The sequence below is a fragment of the Vulpes lagopus genome, chromosome 6, assembly GCF_018345385.1.
Source record: "Vulpes lagopus strain Blue_001 chromosome 6, ASM1834538v1, whole genome shotgun sequence".
NCBI classification, from domain to species: domain Eukaryota; kingdom Metazoa; phylum Chordata; class Mammalia; order Carnivora; family Canidae; genus Vulpes; species Vulpes lagopus.
In genome coordinates this window covers 97,889,934-97,903,660 of record NC_054829.1, presented here as the reverse complement: position 1 = coordinate 97,903,660, position 13,727 = coordinate 97,889,934, and the positions used below count along the sequence as shown (strand labels likewise).

The 13,727-nt window shown below is 45.9% G+C and overlaps 1 pseudogene; it reads right to left on the bottom strand.

Annotated features, from left to right (window-relative positions):
- Positions 1-10,004: 10,004 nt before the first annotated feature.
- Positions 10,005-13,357, bottom strand: LOC121492684 (annotated as a pseudogene).
- Between the last annotated feature and the right edge of the window lie 370 nt (positions 13,358-13,727).

Below are 13,727 nucleotides of genomic sequence, written 5' to 3'. Positions count from 1 at the left end.
CATGAGGTTACTACCATAAAGAATGTCAAGAGCATGGTACCTAGGCCATTTAAGAAATGCTCATTGCCTGTTTTCTTCTTCCCCGACAAAAATTTAACTGTGGCCGTGAAGTTTGCACCCGCCCCCCCCCCCAAAAAAAGGGAAAAGATCTCCCAAAGTTGCTTGCTACTTCAAGGCTTATAGATTCTCTTATTCCCCCGACCACTCAAGAAGTGTCAGGCACATTGCAAACTCCAAAGGAAATTAAATGCTCTTCCCCTGCCACCCACGCCACCCACCAGGGCCCCCAAAGCATATTAAAAATAACTCTTAAAAAAATAAAATAAATAACTCTAGGGCAAGGATTTGAGCAGCAGGCGCCAGGCCCTCCTCCGAGGCGTCGCTCCACCTACGGGCGTGGCGCGGCGCCGGCGGCTGACGTCACAGCTGCGCCGAGTTCCCGCCCGGCCGGAGGGCGGGGCGCGGGTGGCGGGGGGGGGGCGGGGCGCGGGCGGTGTGGGGGGCGGGGCGCGGGCGGCGTGGGGGGCGGGGCGCGGGCGGCGGGCGGCGGGCGGCGTGGGGGGCGGGGCGGCGCCCCCGCGGCGTGCAGACGGCCTGCTGGGGACCCCCAGTGGCCAGCGGGAGTCACGGCTTCCCCGCGGCGGGAAGGCTCGCGGCGTCAGGGGACGTGCTGGGCCTCCGCTAGGTCGGCTCTTTCTCGGGTCACCAGGGCTCTTCTCTCCGAAGCTAGAGGGATAAGGGAGCAACCTCTTTAAAACCGAAGCAGGCCTCAGGTTTCGACGCCGAGTCGTCGGCGACTTCAGAAAGACGGCTTCTGGCTGGAGGGGAGACCCGACGTGTGCTTGGCGACCCCAACCGGACGGCAGGGGCGCCCCGAGCCGAGCCGAGGAGGACGGAGAGTCCTAGAGGGCCGCCGCCGGGCCCCGCCTTTGCGGGGGGGGGGGGGGGGCAGCCGCCGCGGCGCCTGCGCGGACGCAGAGGCAGAGGGGGGACCGCAAGCCGAGGTCCTGCCCCGGGCCAACTCCCGTAGCTCACTTGTTGCTGCTTCCTGAGTCTTCCTCTAAGCCTAGTGAAAATAAGCAATAAAGCTACATAATGCTAAGAATAAATAATAAAGAGCTCAGCCTAGGCTCCAGGAGTGTCTGGAGAACAGAGATGGACCCAACAGGAGTGTTTTTAAGATTTTATTTATTCGTGCATGAGAGATGCACAGAGAGAGGGAGGCAGAGACACAGGCAGAGGGAGAAGCAGGCTCCATGCAGGGAGCCCGACGCGGGACTCGATCCCGGGACCCCGGGGTCACGCCCTGGACTGCAGGCGGCGCTAACCGCTGAGCCACCCAGGTGCCCCCAGCAGGAACGTGTTCCCACAAGGTACCAAGACACCCCTGGGTAGGGACTTTTCCTTTTGAGGAAGGACTGGGGGGATGCAAGTTTGTTTCAAGGAGGCCTGGCGTCATGTTTCCTGTCACTGCTGACGTCTAAAGTGACAGCTCAGCCTCTAGTGGACACTGGGGCAAGGGCAGTCAGCGGGGACCGCCAGAGACACCAAGGTTACAACTTTCTGAAGGTGGCGTCCTTAATGGCTAAGCCCAGGATGCTGTCCCCCAGACATAAGCAGAAGAGAAAAATGGACAACAGAGGGAGCCAAGGAAGGAGGCAGTTAGTTTGTTCATTCATGCATCCTTCAAGTCTGCGTGGATTGAATGGTGGCTGTCCAAAATAGATGTCCGTATTCAACCCCGGTGAACCTGCGGGAAAAGGACTTTTTTTTAAAGATTTTATTTATTTATTCATTCACAGAGAGAGGGGCAGAGACACAGGCAGAGGGAGAAGCAGGCTCCATGCAGGGAGCCGGACATGGGACTCGATCCCAAGACTCCAGGGCCATGCCCTGGGCCCAAGGCAGGCACCAAAGCGCTGAGCCATCCAGGGATCCCCAAGGACTTTTCAATTGTAATGAAGTTAAGGATCGTGTGATGAGACCATCCTGGATTACCTGAGTGGGCCCTAAATCCAATGCCGGTGTCCACAAAGGAAAGAGAGAGAGGTAGAGGAGACGGTCCTATGAACAGTGAGGCAGAGATTGGAGTTACTTGGTCACAAGCCAGGGAATGCCTGGAGCCACCAGAAGCTAGAAAAGGCCAGGAAAGATGTCTCCTCACAAACCCTTCAGAGGCAGCGTGACCTACCAGCACCTTGATTTCAAACTTCTGGCCTCCGGAACTGAGAAAGAATAGAGTGCTATTGTTTTACACCAACAGCTTATGGGAATTTTCTAAAACATTTACTTATTTGAAAGAGAGAGGTCATGCACACAAGCAGGGGAGGAGTGGAGAGAGGGAGAGACAGTTCAAGTGGACTCCCCACTGAGCACAGAGGCCACGGGAGACTCGATCTCACCACCCTGAGATCACGACCTGAGCCGAAATCAAGAGTCAAATGCTCAACGAACTGAGTCGCCCAGGCACCCCAGTTTACGGTAGTTTTTAAAGGCAATCTCAGGAAAGTAATACATTACATATATATTTACTGAGCACATTCACTGTGCAAAACACCATGCTAGGTACTGGGGATCGAGCAGTAAACAAAGACTCTCATAGAGCTTATCTTCCAAGGAAGAAACAGATTAACACCCTGGTGATTAAACCAACAAGAAACTGAGAATGAAAAGTCCTACAAATAAATATTTCATAGTGATTTGGTAAAGAGTGAATGAGGAATGCTACTCCAGACAGGGTAATCGGGAAAGACTTCGTTGAGGAAGTAACATTTTAGCTGATATCACTCAGAAATGGTTGTTAAAAATTGGGAAGTATCGGAGTGGGCTGGACTTTTTCCAAAGAAAGTCAGGAGAGAGCCAGAAAAAAATGCTATTTTGTAAAACTATTACTGTGCTCCTTTTAAGAGCCCCAAAATTGCTTTTTTTTATTATTATTACTTATTTATGATAGTCATACAGAGAGAGAGAGGCAGAGACAAAGCAGTGACATAGGCAGATGGAGAAGCAGGCTCCATGCACCGGGAGCCTGATGTGGGATTCGATGCCGGGTCTCCAGGATCGTGCCCTGGGCCAAAGGCAGGCGCCAAACCGCTGCGCCACCCAGGGATCCCTGCCAAGATTGCTTTTTTAAACTGTGTTTCTTGGAGCTCTAAGGTGACCTGCTAGAACCTCTCTGGGAGCCACAACTGGAGGGAGATCTGGAGAGGATTCAGTCAGGCCTCTATATTTCCAATGTCTCTACTAATCAGAAAAGAGGAGGACCTGCCAGCTTCATGTACATACAGCTCCCAAGCAAGCTTTTATTTCTTTTTAAGATTTTATTTATTTACTCATGAGAGACACATAGAGAGAGAGGCAGAGACACAGGCAGAGGGAGAAGCAGACCCCATGCAGGGAGCCCGACGCAGGACTCGATCCTGGGACTTGATCCTGGGACTCCAGGATCGCACCCTGAGCCGAAGGCAGGCGCTAAACCTCTGAGCCACCAAGGGTCCCCTCAAGCAAGCTTTTACTGAAGAAAGTATTCCACGGCTTAGAGAAAATTTGAAAAACACTGCCTCAAGTTGGTGTAGCCTAGGAAACATGAAATTATGCTCTGTAGAATGTGTTCTCTCCAGGGCTTTCTGCTCCTCAAGGTACAGCCAGTAGTTCACCAGAATCTGCATAGACTGAGGGAAGGACATAGAACTTTTCTCCTTCCTCCCGGATTCTGTCTTCCCTTTGACTGACATCCACTCCTCCAAAATATCTAATTTCTCCTCAGGAAAGAAGTCTTTGCTTCAGTAAAACTTACTTTACTTAACTAGAAGGCATACTTGGATTATGTTATATTCTTACTTTTTAACCTTGACCTACAATAGTTCAGTTTTCACACTTGGCCTAAATGTTTTCTCAGGATCCTACCCTGGTGAGACCCGTGGATTGCTTCACAGCAGTGCTAAGTGAGGCCAGGGACCAAGCAGGACGTCCCGTTGGTGGCAGGCTCCTCCCTCCGTGGGCAGACACAAAAAAATAAGAAGCTACAGGGTAAAGTTGAAGACTTCTGTGGATTTGAGCAGGCCACTTCCAGGCTTCTTCGGCCCCATATTTACCTGTTAGAATTAGACCATCTGTAAGTAACAGAAAGAAACTGAGAACCAGTGGCTTCAACAAGAGAGGATATTTTTATTTCTCTCTCCTAAGACGTCCAGGTAGTCGTCAGGCCAATCCAGCGTGACTCTGGACACTGAGGGACCGGGTTGCTTCTGTCTTGCAGCCATGCGGGGGACTTCTATCCCAAGGTCACCGCAAGTTTCAAAATGGCTTCTCTCCAAATTTCTTTTTGAAGCCATGTTTCCAAATGACTGCTCTCTCCAAAGGATAGACAAAGTGGGGGTGGGGTGGGACAGGGGGAGGACGTGTGTTTTCACTTTAAAGTCACTTCCCGGAAGTTGCAATTAGTACTTCTGCTTAAATTCCATTGGACAAAACTTAGCCACAAAGGAGCAGAGAAATGTAGTCCTTTTTCCCAGGTAGCCATGTGCCAACTTAAAATGAGGGCCTTTATGACTTACTGCCTTCCTCCTAGCTCTGCAGCCTCCCTTGCCCTGTGCTCAGTGCTCATTCTGACGCCCTGAGCTCTGCTGCATGGTCCTGCTTCCACTGCCTCGAGCAGATAGATCAGCTCCTTCCGATGGAAAGCAGAAAGTCTTTTGCAAGTTCTCTTCCTCTCTGGGTCACTCTTCCCCAGCCCCACAGCCCACCCTCCTTATCTATTTAATTCCTGTTTATCCTCCAGGAATTAACCCGATCAACACTGCCAGTCCCAACAGGGTCAAGTGTGCCACTACCTGGGTCTCAGATGTTTCTCACCTGTAGCACTGACCGCAGTTACATTTTGACAGTTCCTTGTTTGGTTATTTGATTCCTGATTATCGCTTCCTTTAAACAGTAAGTCAGCTTGTCTATCGTTTACAGCTGTATCCCCAGTAGCCCCTGTATCCCTTGCTTAGTATCTGTATTTAGAAGATGCCCAATAAACATGAGTTATACCATTTAAATGTTGTGCTTCATGAACATTGTACAAATTTCTTTTTTTTTTTTTTTTAAGATTTTATTTATTTATTCGTGAGAGACACAGAGATAGAGGCAGAGACAGAGGCATAGACACAGGCAGAGGGAGAAGCAGGCTCCACACAGGGAGCCTGATGCGGGACTCGATCCCAGGACTCCAGGATCATGTCCTGAGCCAAAGGCAGGTGCTCAACCGCTGAGCCCCCTGGGCATTCCAAGGAAAGGGCCGTTTTTTTTAATTTTTTTTTTTTTTTTATGATAGTCACAGAGAGAGAGAGAGAGGCAGAGACACAGGCAGAGGGAGAAGTGGGCTCCATGCACCGGGAGCCTGACATGGGATTCGATCCCGGGTCTCCAGGATCGCGCCCTGGGCCAAAGGCAGGCGCCAAACCGCTGCGCCACCCAGGGATCCCATTGTACAAATTTCTTTGAAAAAAATCTACTTATGATAAATACAACATATATGTCTCATTATAAACTTTTCCTTTCATCTGCCAAATAATAAAATATAAAATTTTCCTTCTTCATAATCTGGAAAATCTGAATGGTTTTTTTGGGGGATGGGGGTTCTTATATTGACAAACTTAGGGGTGGGAGAGTAGGAGAGAAGGATTTGTTTCTATCTTTAAGTCTTCCCAATAGCTCCAGGGTCTGTATGTTTTTTTTCTTCCCAAATTTATGTGTAGCTAACTTTACACTTTTGTATCGATCCATCCTGGAATATATTTCTTAAATGCACTCTAATCAGAGTAGCAGCCTTGCCTTAATATTTGAGCCAATCTGACCTAATGCTAGTAATATAGATAATAGTTTCAGTCTTACAACTTGAGCAGTCCCCTATCAGCAGCTTTTTTTGAAAAATATCCTGGTGTGTAATTTACCAGCACTCACTGTTTAGGGGTGGTGATGGAATTGGGACTTGTTCAGAGAACCAGAATTGCACAATTCCCAACACTAATCTGTCACTGGAATTGAGTCATATCCTTCTGTATCCTCTTTGTGAAGAAATAGCCATGAATAATAAAATAACTATGGGAGACAGAAAAAAAGAATCAAGAGCTGACTATAGTTGCAGCGTTTTCCAATTGTGACCTACATGATTCCATTTTTATTTATTTTTTAAGATTTTATTTATTTATTCATGACACACACACACACACACACACACACACACACAGGCAGAGACACAGGCAGAGACACAGGCAGAGGGAGAAGCAGGCTCCATGCAAGGAGCCTGACTTGGGACTTGATCCCAGGTCTCCAGGATCACGCCCTGGGCTGAAGGTGGCGCTAAAACGCTGAGCCACCAGGGCTGCCCAGTTTTTAAATTGCCTTGAATTGTATGTTGTTCTTTTAATTTTTCTTTTTAACTTTCTTAGAGAGAGTGCACGAGAGGAGGGGAAGGGCACAGAGAGAGAGAATCTGAAGCAGGCTCCACATGCAGCACAGGGCCTGAAGCGGGGCTCAATCCTAAGATCCTGAGATCATGACCTGAGCCAAAATCAAAAGTCCAACACTTAACCAACTATACTACCTAGGCGCCCCAAATCATATGTTGTTCTTAATAACGATAAAATTAAAATAGCAGCTAATATTTATTCAGCACTTACTATATGCCAGGCAGAGCCATCAACATAAAGCATTAGACAACAGTTGGTTAATCTAATATTATTAACCAAATGCCCTAGAGCACCTTATATTTGAAATTCATTGTGTATGGCAGTATACATATATATAAGTAGTACGCAGAATCCCCTGCCCCTGAATTGGATGGCACAACTATAAGATTCTAGCTTGACCTCTCTTCCTTCCATATCCAAATCTTGGCATGGATCATCATGGATACCCTTCCATCTCATTTGGGTTTCAAATTAGTAACTGAATTATCTGTCAGGGGGCAAAAAATTTTCTCTATCCTTCAAGATTCTTCTAGCCAGTCCAAGAATTAAATTGACATGAGACAGATTAATAGGAAAAAAAAACAACAACAATGCAGTTTAATTGCATGCACAAGAAGCCAAATAATAAAATTGAGACCTAAAGAAACGACCAAGGCAGACACTTTTATACTTTTTAGACAGAGAAACATAAATCTGTGAAGAACTGACGGAACAAAGGAAATTTGTGTTCAAGAGCTTCAATTAGTAAGGAGTTTTAAATAGAATTTGGGCTGGAGGCTGGAGTAGTAAATTAGTAGAAGTAACAGGGTTTGTTTAGATAGACTTCTTTGGCCCTGAATTCCCCAACTCTCACAAAATGGATGTCCCTCTACCTCCCAGTGTAGGGAGGGTACATTTCCCATGGGAGATTTATTTCCTGCTTTCTGAAGCCAAAGCCAGGAGGGATCAGACTGTTCTTGCACTGCCTGTTTCTTAAGTAACTTTAATTCAAAATAACAACTATGCCAAAGTAGCACCCTTGGGGGCAGCCTGCCCTGTGCCCCCATACTACCTCTTCAGGCTCTTAGAGATTCATTTCTTAGGTGTGTTCCCCCTACCAAAGGATAGTTAGGTCTGAATCTAATACTGTAGATAAGCAACCCACAGCCTGCAGGCTTCATGCAGCCCATCTGGTTTTGCGACACTGTCCGTAATATAACTTCAGGAGCAATAAGAAAGAATATTAATATTTACAAATACTATCCCCCCATATATACATATTTATAAAATCTTCTCCATGTTTTTTCTTGTTTTCAGGCCTCTACATATTCTGTTCCCTCTGTCTGACACCACAGTCTCCTTTTTCCTGGCAAATTCTGAATTATTCACCAGATCTCAGCTTTCACAGCTCTCTAAATCCAAATTTCTAATGATGCTCTTATCGTGTAGCATTTATCATGCTATATTATACAGGTACATTTATTTGTCTCTATTGCTCAATGAACTATAAGCTTTAGTAGCGAGGATCATGTCTTCTATTTACTTATTTTATTTTTTGCATAAAATGCAGGTAACATAAGTATCTGTTGAAGATGTATGCAAACTTACTATTTATCACAGCTCTGGCAATGACCAAGAAGGTAGGTCTTTAACACTGCTTCATAGTCAGCTGTTAGTTGCCCAATTCTCGAACATAAACTGCACCACTGATTCTTTTGCTTTCTTTGCAAAAGCGACAGCTATTCAACCATGTGAATATAAACAGACCTATCCAACTGCCCCCATCACAAAATAAACACTTCAGGATTCCTTGCCATCAAATGTATCTCCAATAAGTCACAAGTTAGATCGATAAAATTATAGGAAACTATTTACTGTGAGAATTTATCTAAATATTTGAATACATTGGTCATGTTTCTTAAAGGCTCAACACTTGCAATGGTTCCCTAATATCTGTAGAGTAAAAATCCGTATATCTGAGGCAGGCATTCAAAGCTACCATGATCTTGCTCCTTTTTACCTTCCCAGCCCTTTCTTCCGAACTCATCACATTTTCTACATTCTAGGTAAATGGATTTGTTTTTCTCCATTTAAACCCAATATGTGCAATCTTTTGCATTAAAATGGTAATAACAGACCCTTAGAGAGTCTATTTTGTGCCTGTCCCTCTTCTAAGTGCTTTATCACAGCTCTGGCAATGACCAAGAAGGTATGTCTTTAACACTGTTAACACACTTAATGTTAACTCACTTAATCCTTACAACAGCGCTATTTGGTAGATATCATTATGATCTTCGTTTTAGACATGAGAAGTCGAGCCCATCTTGCAGAAGGTCAATTAGTACACAGCAAAGCCTTGATATGAGGTGACTAACCATGTGTCTCCTGCCATCTAGCAGGCTAGCTCAGGCTTGCTTAGACAGCGGCAAATTTCCAAGATAGAGAGAGAGCACAAAAGTCCTGTTGAGGTCTAGGCTCAAAATTGACAGTGTCATACCCACTGCATTCTACTAGGCAAAGCAAGTCACAAAGCCAGCTCATATTCCAAGAGAGGAGAAATATTCTGTTTATTGAAAGGAGAACAGCAAAGTTACATGTGGATACAGGGAAGGAAGGAAGGAATGGCAATCAGTTTGCAAGTATTCTACTACACATGGCCAAAACTAGCTGCCAAGAAGGGTGAGAGAGTCTTCAAATGGCAGCCATAAGCTCATGAGTAGGAAGAACAGATTCAGTGGGAACAAACTAGCTATCTGTAAAGATTTCTTTTTTTTTTAATTTCAGATTTTTTTTATTTCTTCACATTTATTTATCAGGAGTGAGCAGAATAAAAAATATAATTGAGTCTCATCATTATGGAAATGGCTTTAAGAGACACCTGATCAGATGAATATTATTGCTTCTCATTTTCAACCGGTAATAGACGCCATTGAGAAACAGCCAAGAGTCTGTCAAGAACGCTCAAGATAGGGACACCTGGGGGGCTCAGTTGATTAAGCATCCGAACATGATTTCAGCTCAGGTCATGATCTCAGGGTTGTGAGATTGAGCCCCATGTCCCATGTCAGGCTCCCCACTCGGCAGGGAGTCTGTTTGAGTTTCTCTTCCTCTGCTCTTTCCCCAGCTTGTGTGCTTCTCTTGGGTGCTCTCTCTCTCTCTCTCTCTCAAATAAATAAATAAATCTTAAAAAAAAAAAAAGAATGCTAGAGATATGTTATATAATATATATATGTTATATAATACAAGGCCTGTTTACAGGGGGGATAATCTAGGAAATAATTTATGTGAACTTCTTAATTTCATCATACAAGACAAACACTAAAGCACCACCCATGCCTCTGAGAACATTGGACCATGCACGCTTGAAAAAAAGCTTTGGCTTCTTCATCATGAGCAACCTTCCTCCAGCAGTCAAGCATGCCTGTGTATGCCAGTTCCTTTGCATCCTGACTACATCATCATATGGTGACAAACAACATCCAATGGATAGGAAGTCAACCCAGCAACCACTGTGATGGATTATGTGATCATCCAGCTCATGAAGATGTGAGTATTCTTGGGATCTGGATCCTAAGACACTCCCATTGCAGTGTCATAGACACTGAAGTAGGCAGCTGGGTAGATAGGAATCCCCTGCACAGACATATTAAAACCCTGGTACGGGTCCTTCATCCCATCAGACTTGTAGATCTTAACCAGTCAGTCACCAAGGCCTCTGAATTCCCTTTTAGCTCCAGCTTTGCCCACATCAGCTACCAGATAGGTACGGGCAAAATCAAGAGGATACACAAAACACAAGGTTATGGCCCCAGTGGCACCTCCTCATGCCAGATTCCCTGCAAGTAGAACCAAAACTGTATTCCTCTGTCCATACCAGCCAGAAAGATCTGCTGGTGTTGATCTTTGAAGGCAAAGTTTAGAGCCTGGGTGGGAAAGGATCTGATGCCATTGGCTAGGTTACCATGCCAGAAAGACAGGATTGCCTGGTCCTTGGGGATGCGGACCACGCCATCTATAATGCTCATGTATTGCTTCTCTGCAGTGATTTGCTTGCTGGCATGCTGCACCTGCAGCAGCAACTTGACCCACTGGAAAGGTACAACCACAGTCTTGGAGATGGCCATGCTTATCCACCTTCCAGGAAGTCCTTGGTGAAACACATAGCAGCACCTCTATATCGAAATGAGAGAGGAGAGGACCCACAGGCAACTGTGGAGCAGTTTGTAAAGATTCCAACTGTCCCCTGATTCTAATCAAAATCACTATAGAGTATTTTTGGAGAACTTGACAATTTGATTCTAAAATTTATGCAGAAAAGCAAATGGCTTTTCTAGATAAGAAGAGGCAAGACAATGCTAAAGAAGAACCAGATGGGGACACTTATCCTTTCAGATGTCAAGACCAATGGAGTGGACCGGAGACCAGAAACAAACTCATGCATATACGAAAGCTCAGTTATAAAGGAGCATGTGTTACATATTTGTGGAAAACTAAAGACTGTGTGAAAGGCAAAACCAGATAAACTTTGGAAGGCAGCATCAAATATCTTCACACTATGGAAAAAAGGAAGGATCTCTTAGACAAGAACCAAAATCACCGAAGCAGGAGGACAGGAAGGCCACATTTTACCATACTAAAGAATTTGGGCCTCCTATTTATCGAAAGGCACTATAAAGAGCATGACAAGACAAGCCAGTGTGGAAAGGAACAGGGGTAGGTCAATAAATGATTGGAACAGAGTGGCAAGGCAGCAATGATTCAAACTGGTCACGAGCCACAAACTGAGAGAGAATACTTAAAACATTAACAATCAATAAAAGATCGTTATCTAGAATTTATGAAGAACTCCTCTAAAGAAAAAAAGGACAAAAGACATACCAATCATTTCAGAAAAGAGGAAATGTTTATGGTAAAAAAAAAAAAAAAAAGATGTAAAAGATGTCCAGTCTCATTCATAATTAAGACAAAAGAAATGGGAATCAAAATCACATGGCATTTTATGCCTCCCTTCTTTTGCAAATTTTAAAATATCTGACAATGTCAAGTGTCTTCATAATGAAGATATTTAGCAACAGAAACACTCATACACTGCAAATGGGAGTACAATCCTGGTGGAAAACTGACAATACATAATAAAGTTGCGCACCACATATTCCATATCCCACAACTTCTCTCCTGGGTATATGTGCTAGAGAGACTTTTACACATATAAGGAGATACATACACTATTCATAGAAACATTGTTCATAAAAGCCAAATCTGAAAAAAAAAATGTCTAATTACACTGAAATGGATAAATAAAATGTGTCTTCAAACTTCGGGATTCTCTACCTAGTATTAAAAGTGAATGGATCAGCAGGGCGGACACTCCAAAACCGAGGTAAACAACACCAACAACAAGACAAAAGTCAGTCTTAGAAAAAAGAAGCTGCATGATTCCCGTTAGGGTAAAGTGCAGCCCAAACTCCATGGTGTATGGTTTCGGTTCACGCACGCGGCTGTGCTGTACTCTGTGGCCACCCGCTGAGCTAGGACCTGCAGGTCCCAGAGTTCCCTTCCCTGTGTGGTTTGAGGTTAAATCTGACCAAAAGAGGAACTTAAAGGGTCGTAGGGGCACAAGTGAAGAAGCAGCCTGTTTTATTGAAAGGCACGCACAGACAGATGCGGGAGGACAGCCTCGGGGGTGCCAGGTTCGCGCTACGCCGCGTCTCCCCTCCGCGGCTGCAGGCCCCGGTCCCGGCTCCCCGGCTGCAGGCCCCGGTCCCGGCTCCCGGGGCCGCCACGCGCCCGCCCGCCCGCCCTTCCACGGCCTCCCGCGGCCGCCCCTCCGTAGCCCTGCTGGTGCCTGGCGTCCTGTGCTCCTCCGGGTCGCCGGCTGGCCCACCCCCCGGTGCTTCAGGGGGCCGCTAGTGCTTTCTCTCCATCTCACAGCCCCTTCCAGATCTGCAGGGAAAGCTAGAAGATGTAATTTCTACAAAACCCCCCTTAGGGGATCCCTGGGTGGTGCAGCGGTTTGGCGCCTGCCTTTGGCCCAGGGCCGATCCTGGAGACCCAGGATCGAATCCCACGTCGGGCTCCCGGTGCATGGAGCCTGCTTCTCCCTCTGCCTCTCTCTCTGTGTGTGTGTGTCAAAACCCCCCTTAGCCCACATCACTAGAAAGATGAGCAAGGGAATATCTTGTTCAAAATTCCTCAAGTGGGGAGGAGAAAGGACAGCGTTAAAGAGGGGCACTCAGGACTTCTCAGGTCCTTTTACTTAAGTTGGGTGGCAGGTACAAAGTATCCATTCTATAAATATTCTTTAGGTCGCACACAGTGGGATAAATGTTCCAGTGCAAAATGAAAAATGAAAACAAGGAAGGTGGGCGGAGGAATGGGTGAAATAAATAAAAGAGATTAAGAGGGCACTTACCGAGACTAGCACTGAGTAATGTACAGGATTGTTGAATCATTATGTCATGCACCTGAAGCTCCTATGATACTGCATGTTAATTATATGTCAGTACAAAATATGTTTTTAAAAGTTAAAAATAAAAACATAATAGCAAGTGATTTCAAATCCTTAGGGAAAATTCATATGAAGTTAAATACAAAGGAGAAAAAGAATCTCATTGGCCAAAGGGAAGAGCAACGTCAGCGCCCCGGACTTGTTCCCTGTGCAGAGGGGGCAAAGCTGTCAGATAGAGAGTGGAGAGCCTGATGGCTAGATGGCAGACTGCTCACTTCCTGTGTGGGGTGGGCGAGGGGTGATCCTGGCATCTGAACATTCATCTCTTCCCTTTTCTAACCAACCTCGCTTCTCGACCATGACCATCTCCTTCAGTCTCCTGACTTGCAACTCCAGCGATGGCTGCTGATTTACATTTCAGCCTGGACCTTTCTCCTGAACTCCTGTTTTTCATATCCAAAGGCCTCCCCAGCATCTCACCCTGGGTGCTTAATTGGCATCTCAAAGGCAACTGTCCCAAACTGAGGTCCTGACCTTACCGCATGAACCAGCCCCCTCCATTGCCCTATCCCAGCCCCACACCTGCTCCTCCCTACATTATTGCCCTGTCAGTAAATGAAGGTCCATCCTGACTGTTGCTTAGGTAAAAAACATGGCATCTTTCTTGACACTTCTCTCACTCTGTATGTGACCCCTAGGCAAATTCTGTTACTCTAATTGCACTGGTCTCCCTACTTTTTCACTATCCCACCAGATCTCCTGCCTCAGAGCCTTTGCACTAATTGACCTTCGGCCTGATACGCGTGGTCCTAAGACAACTGCCCAGTTGGTTGCTCTGCCTCATT